Here is an 11804-nt window from a genome sequence, read left to right on the forward strand (position 1 = left end):
CGCTAAGCGCGCCTTCATGGACAGAAAGCCCTTTTTAAGCCTGAATTGCAGAGAATGAGAAAAAAGGAGGTCTGAATAGACTACGTGAGCCTAGTGCTGAATGAAGAATAGAGGAAAAGCTGAGCAAGGAAGAAAAAGGCCTAACTTTTAGGTAGATTTTATGTTTAGGAGTGATTCCTAGGTTCCTAGAGGTGGAGGAGACATCCCCACTGCTTTGTAATATGGTATTTTCTCTGAAACCCTTCTCCTATTTGTGAAAGGTACTCCATTGTAATGGAGGGCTAGAATCCTTTGTTGGGAAATTCCGCTGAGTGCTTGATGTAAATATTATTACTATCTATTTGAAGTTGTTTTTATGTATTCAATGTTTCTATCTGTGCTTATGTTATGCATGCTTATGGCTTGATCACCCATTTGTGTGTAAGGTTAGGAGCTTTAGCATTGGAAAATGTATTGCATCCTTAGAACTGGATAGGGCAGGGCTAGGTTATCGAACTGCCAGACATAGAGTGCGGTAATTTAATTTTTATCATGTTGTAATTGTAATGCTGTTCGGTTAGGCTAAGTTCAACAAGAGACATCTGAGAACGAAGTTTAATTTGAATTAGGCCAAACTCGCGAGAAAAACCCTAATTGCATCAAGTACCTCAGTAAAACGACCCAACGCTTTCACATATCTGTTTTCACACTCACTTGCTCATATTTACTGCTTTTACTTAGAATAGAATTACTTCTGTTTTTGCTTCATGATAATCAATTCTTTACGCAAATGCCTATTTACTGAATGATGTTTTTCCAAGTAAAACAAGTTCCCTGAGTTCAATACTCGATTAACACTGTTTTAATTATTTACTTGATGACCCGGTGCACTTGCCGGTTATATTTCATATCCACAAAAACAAGTAGTACAAGGATGTGAATAGTATTTCATGGCCCAGGTGAGCCAAATGCTAGCCTGAGGGAGCTAGGGTCCAGAAAATGGCCATTTCGCCCTTTTCCTTGTAGTTTTTGTTCCTGGATTCGACATTCGATTTAAGCGATCCCTCGACCTTGCGTTGCAATCGGTGTCGAACGATAAAAGCATTCCTCGGACAAAATTAGGGTCTGACAGTTGCCCCTCTTTACTTATCTTTTATTAAAAATAAAAGGTAAGTGAAGATAAAGACCCTAATTTCATATGAGCGATCTTGCTATTCAAAAAACCGAATGCCAGAGAAAACAAAAGAAGTGAAACCGAAAAAACAAAAGAACATTGAAGTCCTATAACACCAAATAGAGGACCATGAAGTCCTATGAAACGTAAAATGGAGGACATTGAAGTCATGCAGAGCATAAAAGCGAAAGATACTTGAAGTTTTTTTGAAAGCATAAAAAAAGAGGAGGTTGAGTCCTAAGAAACACAAAGACAAGGACATTGAGTCCTATGAAGAAAAGAATAGGATATTGAGTCCTATGAAAGATAAAGCAGAAGACTTCAAAGTATTTGAAAAAAATATAAAATAGAAGACATTGAAGTCTTATAAATCATAAAGCAAGAGACATTGTAGTCTTGGAATCATAAAATATAAGACATTGTAGTCTTTGAAAGCATAAATGACTAAAGATATTGTAGTCTTTGAAAGCGTAAATGACAAAAGACATTGAAGTCTTTGAAAGCGTAAATGACTAAAGACATTGTAGTCTTTGAAAGCATAAAGCTGAAGACATTGTAGTCTTTTGAAACATAAAGCAAAGGACATTGAGTCCTATGAAAAAAAACTAAAGGATGTTGAGTCCTATGAATCATGCAATTGGATTTTGGAAATTGGCATATAATGAGAAATCTAAGGACTCATAACCTAATATGAAACATGGGTTTTGGAATGCATGGTCATGTAAACTTCACCCTAAAATGAAGTAAATGAAGGTTTTGTAACAACAATGCAAATGCAATGAAAAATGGTGCAATGTTATTATTTCCTCTTTTGGTGATCTTAATCTTGTTTTCTTTTTTCTTTCCATTTTTTTGTGTGAAATAACACAGATTGACTGTCTCTTTCTAAAAGACATGATAACTCATGCAACCTCATCCTATTTTATGAAAATCCCTTTAGGGAATCCCTCAAAGTGCATGTTTTGATTTAATCACTTGACAATTTTGGATGACGGCAGTGGAGCCATTTGACATTTAATCAATCAATTGAAATATTGATCCTAAGGGTTTGTCCCTTTCTTTTTTTTTTTTTGTTTAAAAACTTTTGATTACTCTACACAATAAGAAAATATATGGCTTTGGGACCGATCGCATGCACCATTGAAGGATGACAATGGATTGTTACACTTTGGTATATGACCAAGTGAAACTTTCCTGATTTAAGGTCATAGAGTGATGCCAAGGGTCTGTCGATCTCACCGAAACTTGATGACATGGGCTGATCCTGAAATAATTTATACAACAAAGGCCATCCTTGGATTCAAAAGGAATCCTAAGGAGTTTGCATGAGCGACTAACATCGTACGTACCCTACTATCACAATTGTCTTTGGGCATTTTCCACGAGCTCCTGGTCGAATGGGTTTCCTTCTCAAATGTGCAAGTGTGAAACCTCGAGGATCCTCTTCTTTCTCTCTCTCTCACACACACACACACACACAGATATATATATATATATATATATATATTTCAACAATAACAAGTGTGTGCGGGTTCCATTCTAAAATCCAAACTTAAAAGCAAAATTAGTATTCCTTGATCCACACTGGATTTATTGGGCTTGTAACGTGGTCAAGGGTAAGAGGACTATGAAAGAAAGGATTAGAGAGGCTCAAAGAGTGGTTAAGGGTTACATTGAGTGAGAACCTTGAGAGCGTTTGATGCAATCCTACCCCCCAAGGGCATTCGATAGAAGACTCCAAGAAGATTGGGCTAGAGATGCAAGAAAAGGTGCTAGGGTTCTCATGAGCCTTAGGGTAGATTTCAGACTCATGGGCTAAGTATGAGCCCACTTATCTTTGTACATATTAGATTAAGGTTTCATTATTCTTGGGCCTTGTATTTAGGGCTCCATAATGTAGGTATGGTACCCTAGAAATGTAGGATTTTTCAACCCTTGTATTTTAGGGCACCTAGACTAGTTTTTGTATTAGAGGTAGTTTTGTAATTTCACATGCATTACATGAATATTTGATGTGTGTGTTAGAAAATAAATTTAATTGAATTGGGAGAAGCCCAATCCAATTAAATTTTAGAGGGGGAGGTGAGCATTTGCTTGATACACCCCATTGTTACACTTTGTGCATGTCCTTCATGCTTTACATGCCTCATGACACGTAAGCATACTTAGTGGAGAATCTTGAACTTGATCTTGGATTAGTGGATTGAACCATAGCTAAAATTCACTAATCCTAATTAGTGAAATTTTGGCTCCAAAATTAGGCTTTAGAAATTCAATTTCAAATTTAAGTGAAATTTGAATAGAAATTCAAATTTCCCTCCAATTTTGTATGACACCTAGGCTATAAATAGAGGTCATGTGTGTGCATTTTTTAAACTTTGATCATTTGATAATTACACTTCAAAGTTCAGACCTCATTTGAGGCACAAAATTTCGTGCTCCTTCTCTCCCTCTCCCTCCACTCTTCTCCTACCTTCAAGCTCATATTCATGGCTTCCTATGGTGGTGAGCTTCTTCTTGACTCATCTTGTCCTTGAAATGGTGTCTCTAATCATCTTTCTTCCTTGTCCATTCCACTGCCATTGATATTTAAGAAGCAAAAGACTACATTAATGAAGAAGATCAAAGGCCTACAAGCTCCACATAGGAGCTACATCATGTGGTGCCAAGAGCATCTTCGTCGAGGTGATGTTCTTTTGCTTCCTTAATCTTTTTGTTTGGTCAATTCACTTTAATTCCTTGTTCTTCATATTATTCTCCATGTATATCCTCCATTGTGTTGTGGTTTGGTTCCGTTTAGAGTAGATTCAAAAAAATAAACCGATTAGTTCCTTCCCCCAACAACAATCCAAATTTTCCATTTATCATCCACTACTAATAGTTTGTCAAAAGATGACCCCCAAAATGCATAAAATGTCAAATACACATTTTCCTCACTTTAGACCTACACTATACCACAACCAATATCTTTGTATTCACTTGTGCAATGCTTTAGAATTATAAATCCAATTTCATCCAAAGCTCTTCAATACATATGATAACTCAAATTTGTGATAACTCAAATCCAATTGCACTAGCTCATGAACCTGCATTGCTACTCATTCCATCCTATAAAACTCTTGGTAATAGAAAGAAAAATAAAAAATAAACCTTACATTTGTTTTATCTCTAACATTAATAATTGATATCCAGACATTAATTGAAAATACTTTATCTGTTATAAAGATGAATAAAAAAGTAAATGATGCAATCCTCCCTAGGAAGGGGCCAGTCAATAGAGCCATGATGATGTAAGCTTGATTGGAGCTTGTAGGCCTAAGATCTTCTTCATCAATGGATTCCTTTGCTTCTTGGAAGATGAATGACAGCGGAATAGAGAAGGAAGACAGAGAGGAGATGCCACTTCAAGGAGAAGATGAGTCTAGAAGAAGCTCACCACCATAGGAGGCCATGGATAAGAGCTTGGAGGAAGAAGGAGATGAATGAAGGGAGAGGAAGAGAAGATCACGAAATTTTATGCTCTAAAAGAGCTCTGAAATCTGAAGTTTAATTTTCAAATGATCAAAGTTGGAAAAATGCACACACATAGCCTCTATTTATAGCCTAAGTGTCACACAAAATTGGAGGAAAATTTGAATTTCAATTCAAATTTCACTTGAATTTGAAATTGAATTCGTGGAGCCAAAATTTCACTAATTATGATTAGTGAATTTCATATATGGTTTAGCCCACTAATCCAAGATAAAGTCCAAGATTCTCCACTAAGTGTGCTTAGGTGTCATGAGCCATGTAAAACATGAAAGACATGCACAAAGTGTGACTGTATGATGTTGCAATGGGGTGTAGCAAGCAAATGCACACCTTCCCCTCTAAAATTTAATTGGATTGGGCTTCTCCCAATTCAATTAAATTTATTTCTCAACACACACATCAAATATTCACTTAATGCATGTGAAATTACAAAACTACCCTTAATACAAAAATTAGTTTAGGTGCCCTAAAATACAAGGGTTGGAAAATACTACATTTCTAGGGTACCCTACCTACATTATGGAGCCCTAAATACAAGACCCAAAATTAATGAAACCTTAATCTAATATGTACAAAGATAAGTGGGCTCATACTTAGCCTATGGGCCCAAAATCTACCATAAGGCTCATGAGAACCCTAGGACCTTCTCTTGCATCTTTGGCCCAATCTTCTTGGAGTCTTCTATCCAATACCCTTGGGGGGTAGGATTGCATCATTCCCTCCCCCTTCAAAAGGATTTGACCTCAAATCCATAGGTTCTTGAAACTCTAGGATTCTTTCCTCAACACCTATAAAAAGAATAAAAATATATGTATTAGTGATGTTGGGTATGTTAGAGTAGGGTCAGAACTGAAAACCCCTTTTCTGACCATCTTCCCATGAGAGAACATAGTTCCTCACCAACTTAATGAGTGATGCTACAAGTATAGAAAAATATGGGACAAACCTTTTGTAAAAGTTTGTTAAGTCAGTGAAGCCCCAAATTTCCCTTATACATGGTGGAGTAGGCCACTCAGGAATGACCTTTATTCTCTTAGGGTCCATGGGAAGCCCTTGATCACTATTTAAAAAGTTAAGGAAAGTAATGAAATAAAACATACATTTTTCTTTATTTTCATGTTGATTATTCCTACAAAATATTATGACAAACCTAAGGTGTCCCATATGAGCACCTAAGTTTGTATTGAAACAAAAAATAAGAACAAACCTACCTAATGAGTCCCTATGTACACAAATCATGAAGATGTTAGGTGCATGAGTGATTTTACAAAAGAGGGTTGCACCACTCAACATATTCATCATACCACCTATCATAGGGATTTGGTGCCTAATAATACCTATTTTAGGTACCAACAAAGGACAAGTATTTAAGCTCTTGCAAACCAAACCCTCATCCAACAACTCCTTTACTTGAGGAATAACTTTAAGCTGAAGAGGTATGGTGGTGCTAAGGGATGTTTCCCTTGATAGGAGAAGGTAGAAAGATTGTTTAAGAATGAGTGCTCTTTTAATATCACCCTTTGTTGCAAAATGATTTTCCTTCTTAACAATCTTCTTGGAGGAATCCTTTTCCTCCTTTTCATTCCCCTTGGCCTTTGAAGACAAGGCCTTACTATCCTTCTTTTTCTTTTATTTTTCTAGTTTTTCTTCCTCATCCCTCTTATCTTCCATAGTTAGTTGATCTTTGGCCACCTGTGAAGGTGTTTGAGGATGCAACACAAATTTAGTTCCAAGATGGGTGAGGGTAATTTCATTAGTTAGGCCATTATAAATGATCTTCCTATCAAATTACCATGGGCTTCCTAAAAGAATATGTCCTGCCTCCATGGGAACTATATCACAATTAACTTCATCCTTATATGTCCCAATGGAGAAAGGTACCTTCACTTGTTGGTTAACTATCATTTCCCCTTGCTCATTGAGCCATTGAAGTTTATAATGTTTTGGGTGGGGAATGATAGTGAGGTTCAACTTGGAAACTAATCTTGTGCTACAACAATTGCAACAAGATCCACTATCCACAATGAGAGAACAAGTTTTATCTAAAATTTTGCATCTTGTATGAAAGATGTTCTCTCTTTGGGATTGAGATAGATCACAAGATTGACCTCCAAGGAGCCTTCTAACCATTAAGAGGTCACCTTCTTCATGGGGGTAGACTTCCTCACTAGACTCTTCACCCCTTACTTCATCTTCACTTCCACTAGATGAAGGGCAAGAAGTAGTCTCCTCTTGACTACTATAAATGTCTTGACCCCTCATGATCATTGTTTTCTTTGTGGGGCATTGAGAGGCAATGTGACCTCTCCTAAGACATTTGAAGCACTTAATGTTGCTAGTCCTTTCTTGGGAACTAGTCTTAGGGGTGTATTTCTCTATGGTCTTACCTTTATCTTCCTTGGTTTTTGAAGGTGCATCCCCCAAAATTCCATGGGTTTGGTCCTTCCTTGGATAAGAGTGAGAGCCATAAGATTTTGAAGAAGGCTTTCTTTTAATTTGTTGCTCTACTCTTATACAAAGTTGGACTAGCTCATCTAGGTCCCTATATGGAAGGAGTTCAACCTTGTCCCTCACTTCCATATTAAGACCACTAAGGAACCTAGCTATGCTTGTTATTTCCTCCTCCCTAAGTCCAGCTCTTAAAAAGAGTAGTTCCATTTGTTGTCTGTATTCTTCAACACTCATACTCCCTTGTCTAAGCCTTTGGAGCTTGTCCATAAGCTCCTTTTCATAGTAGGAGGGAATATGCCTCTTCCTAAGGGCACTCTTAAGATCATTCCAATACTCTACTGGAGGATCCCCATGAATCCTTTGTTCCTTAATAAGGGAAGTCCACCAATAAAGGGCATACCCTTGATAGCTAAGGGTAGCCAATGGAACTTTTCTCTCTTCGCTAATATGATGGCAAGCAAAGAGTTGTTCAGCCTTCATTTCCCAATCTAAGTAGGCCTCAACATTATATTTTCCATGGAAATATGGGAGACTAATGTTAACCTCTTGAGACCTTCTATCCTTTTCTCTTCTTTGGGAGTGATGTTTAGTATGTGAACTATGACGCCCTCTATAGTAGTCGCTAAGTTTTTCACTTAAACTCTTGCAAGAGTCATGACTACTATAGGAGTCATGTTTTTCTCTTTTCATTTCTTTCATTATTTTTCTTCTTTCTTCCTCTCTTATTTTCTCTCTTTCATCTTGACTTATTTCTTCTACTCTTTTTTTACCTTTTTCTTTTCTCTCTTGTTTTTCTTTCCAAAACTTAAGGGATCTCAACTCATCTAATATCTTATACAAGGGGTCCTTAGGAGTAGAACCCTCACCATTAACACTAGATGAAGAATGAAGACTCATGTTGGTTCCTAAGTTATGATTCTTTCTTGTTGGGGGTTTGAAAACAAAAGATAAAAGAAACTATGGTTGAAACTAGCCAAAATAAACACTAAAAGAGGTGTGAAAGATAAGGTAAAAACTAATTAGTAAATGGTAAGCTATCTAGGCGGTTTGACAATAGAAAGTAAAGGAAATAAGCTATGAAAGTAAGCAAGAAATGTAAACTAGGCGAATCCTAAGAGTGTTTGAATGACCAAATTTAAGGTTCCCAACAAAACACACAATCCTAAGGAAAATTGCCTAAAATTATTACACACAAATGGAAGTAGGGTGACCTATTGGAGGCTCCCAACTTACTTCCAATGAAAGGCCTTTTTGTTACAAAATTTGAAAGCAATGAAAGTAAGTAAATTTTCAATTACAAAATTACAAAAAAGTCCTCAATTTTGGTGGTTGTTCTCTCTTTGGTGATTCTCTCAATTTGGAGTGCTTCTTAGTCCAATAGCTCTTAAGGTGGTTTTCCCCTTGCTTCTTGACTCAAATTCTTCAAGGGATGACACTAATCCTCCTTTCCAATTCCCTATATGGAAACTCACAAACAAGGAAACAAAGAGACAAGCAATAACCAAAGACCAAAAACATGAAATGAAAGCTAAACCAATAGAGTTTTAACAAGACAAAATTTCAAGGATTATTCAACAATTAAAGCAATGAAAAGCACATAAAAGCAAGGTAGGACTCAAAGAGAAACTTAGAATGGCTCTAGAGTAGAGTAAAAAATACTAAAAAAAAGACTCAAGAAACCTCTAGTTTTGGAACTTGTATTCATTTTAATTTTCAATTGAAATTTCAGAACTAGGATTGGTATAAAATAGACACCAATTATAGAACAAATTTTGAGCCAAAACAACAAGCACACTTCCCTTTCAGTTTTTTTTCCTGGACACTGATTTTTCTGCTAACTTGTGTATTTTTATTATTTTTTCCTTTAATCCAAATCGCTTGGTTCTTTTTTCATAATTTTGGTCCAGATGTTTAGAAAATTCAGTAAAACTTTCAGCTCAAAAAACGTAGTGACCATATCCCAATAATTTATACAATTTCATATGTACAAGCTGCCAGCACCAGCGATTTCAACCTACAAATCAAGAGTAGTGTTTATGTTGCTTAAGGCTTGGATAGTTACAATTTGTGTTTGCTTATGCTCAATTATCTTGAATAACATAATTCTAGAGAGCTTAAGACTTATTTTGATTCACAAATCCAGCCACAACTCAGCACCACAACTCAACTTCATCATAGGCATCATGTAGGAAACTTAGAAAAAAAAAGTTCAACAACAAGACTACTTCTAGGAATTGATTTAGAACATGTTATGAACTAAATAACATGCATGAATTAGACTCAAAATTCAAAAGATAGGCTAAGAATGACAAGAATACATAAACGAATGTATCTAGAATTCAATCAACAAAATAAAAATTCAACACAAACTTAAAACATAATGTGACAATTACTATGACTAAACATGACTCTAAGACAACGTGGATTAAGTGATTTACACTTAGATTTTTGTGTTTTTTTTTCTAATCAATATTTTGGAAGAAAATTTAGATCTAAGGTTCAACACAAGAATATTATGAATGAAAAATGATAGAACCTAAAATCAACACAAAAACATGATTCAAGAGTAGATCTACAAAATTTGAACCATAGAAATGCAAGAACAAGTGTAGATCTAAGATTTAATCAATTTTTTTTTGAATCTACTCTAAACAGCACCAAACCACAAGATAATGGAGGATATACATGGATAATAAGATGAAGAACAAGGAATTAAAGAGAATTCACCGAACAAAAAGATAGAGGAAGCAATAGAAAATCACCTAGATGAAGATGCTTTTGATACCACATGATGTAAGCTCCATTGGAGCTTGTAGGCCTAGGATCTTCTTCATCAATGGATTCCTTTGCTTCTTGGAAGATGAATGGCAGTGGAATGGAGAAGGAACAGAGAGAGGAGATGCCACTTCAAGGAGAAGATGAGTCAAGAAGAAGTTCACCACCATAGGAGGTAATGGATAAGAGCTTAGAGGAAGAAGGAAATGAATGAAGCACTATTAGAAAATACACTTTCAACATCGGTTATTTAGAACATTCTACATCGGTTCTAAAACCGATGTTGAAAGTGCTGATGTTGAATGTATCAATGTTAACATCGGTTTTGGAGAACCGATATTAACATATATATGGCAACATCGGTTCCCTAAATATCCGATGTTAAACACAATGAACAACAGCAAAAAAAGTGTACGCATGATGAACATTGACATCGGTTTTCCAGTAAAACTGATGTTAATATGTTATATTAACATCGGTTTTTTAGAAAAACCGATGTTAATGTAATACATTAACATCGGTTTCCTACGATAACCGATGTTAATATATTCCATTAACATCGGTTTTGCTAGAAAACTGATGTCAAGGTTGATGATGTATACACTTATTTGGTGTAGTTCTTTGTGTATAACATCGGTTATGTGTACATAACCGATGTTAATATTCAAATGTTCACATCGGTTATTTATAACTAACCGATGTTAATGTACAAGAGTTGACATCAGTTATATACAGATAACCGATGTTAAAATACAAACGCTGACATCGGTTATGCACAAATAACCGATGTTAATATACAAACGTTAACATTGATTTTCTATTACAACCGATGTTAAGGTTCATATCGACATCGGTTTTTGTAAATAACCGATGTTGTTTATGATATTAACATCGGTTTTTGTTAATCACCGATGTTGTTTTCAAGTATTTTTTTTATATATACTTTCTGTTTTTACAGTAAACCCAAAATTGTACCTGTCAAATGCAATTTCAGGCCCAATTCACAGCAAATAAACTTTTTATTCTGCTTTCAAGCAGTTTTAATGATAATAAATATCAAATAATTGATTTATCATAAAGAACAATCATCAAATGAATTCAATGTTCATGTTACATAGAAAATGTAAAAAATGTTAAACCAAAGTAATGATGGTGGACATCCAGTGCATCGCATAGTAGCCGCACTCAGTACTTCCTTTTTGTCTATTACACTAAATACATAATGAAATTTGGATATTAATTAAACAACTAGTGTACAGACACATAAAGAAATATATATAAGTGGAAGTTTTATGTAAATGACGTACCTTGACGACAATCCACCTAGCAGAAGCCTTTGATTTAGGCTATGGAGCATCATCAAGACCCTTGATAGCACTGTTCCATATGAGTAACAATTAAAAACTGGTGTTGTATGTTGAGGTATTCCAATGCAAATGTATTGAAAAGATCACTAACCTATTAATAATCCCCTTAAGGTAGTTGTCTGGCCAGTTATGCAATGAACAAAACCAGACAACTAGGTGTTCCTTGGGCAGGATGACCACCATCTGCCAGTGTCCGCTGCAGTGGAACCTAAAATGGGTTAGTACATTAGTAAACATTAATTAAATTTAGTTATTTTGTGACTTACCCATTTAGGTAGGCTCCAATATAGACATCGCGTTGTGAACTCTGCATCCAACTCTTTATGTAACTTTCAGACTCAAACTGCGATTGCCCAGACCTCTGAATGGACTGTGGCTCGAGGAATCCATAGATATCAGAATTCCCTACTCGCATACATGTTTAAGTGAGATGCCTGTTTATGTTAAGTCAAAGTTAAATATTTATGAATTGAAAGCCATAACTTAGGTAATTAAAAGCCTTTTATATAAAGACTTACAGAATCCAC

The sequence above is a fragment of the Glycine soja genome, chromosome 17, assembly GCF_004193775.1.
Source record: "Glycine soja cultivar W05 chromosome 17, ASM419377v2, whole genome shotgun sequence".
Classification (NCBI taxonomy): Eukaryota; Viridiplantae; Streptophyta; class Magnoliopsida; order Fabales; family Fabaceae; genus Glycine; species Glycine soja.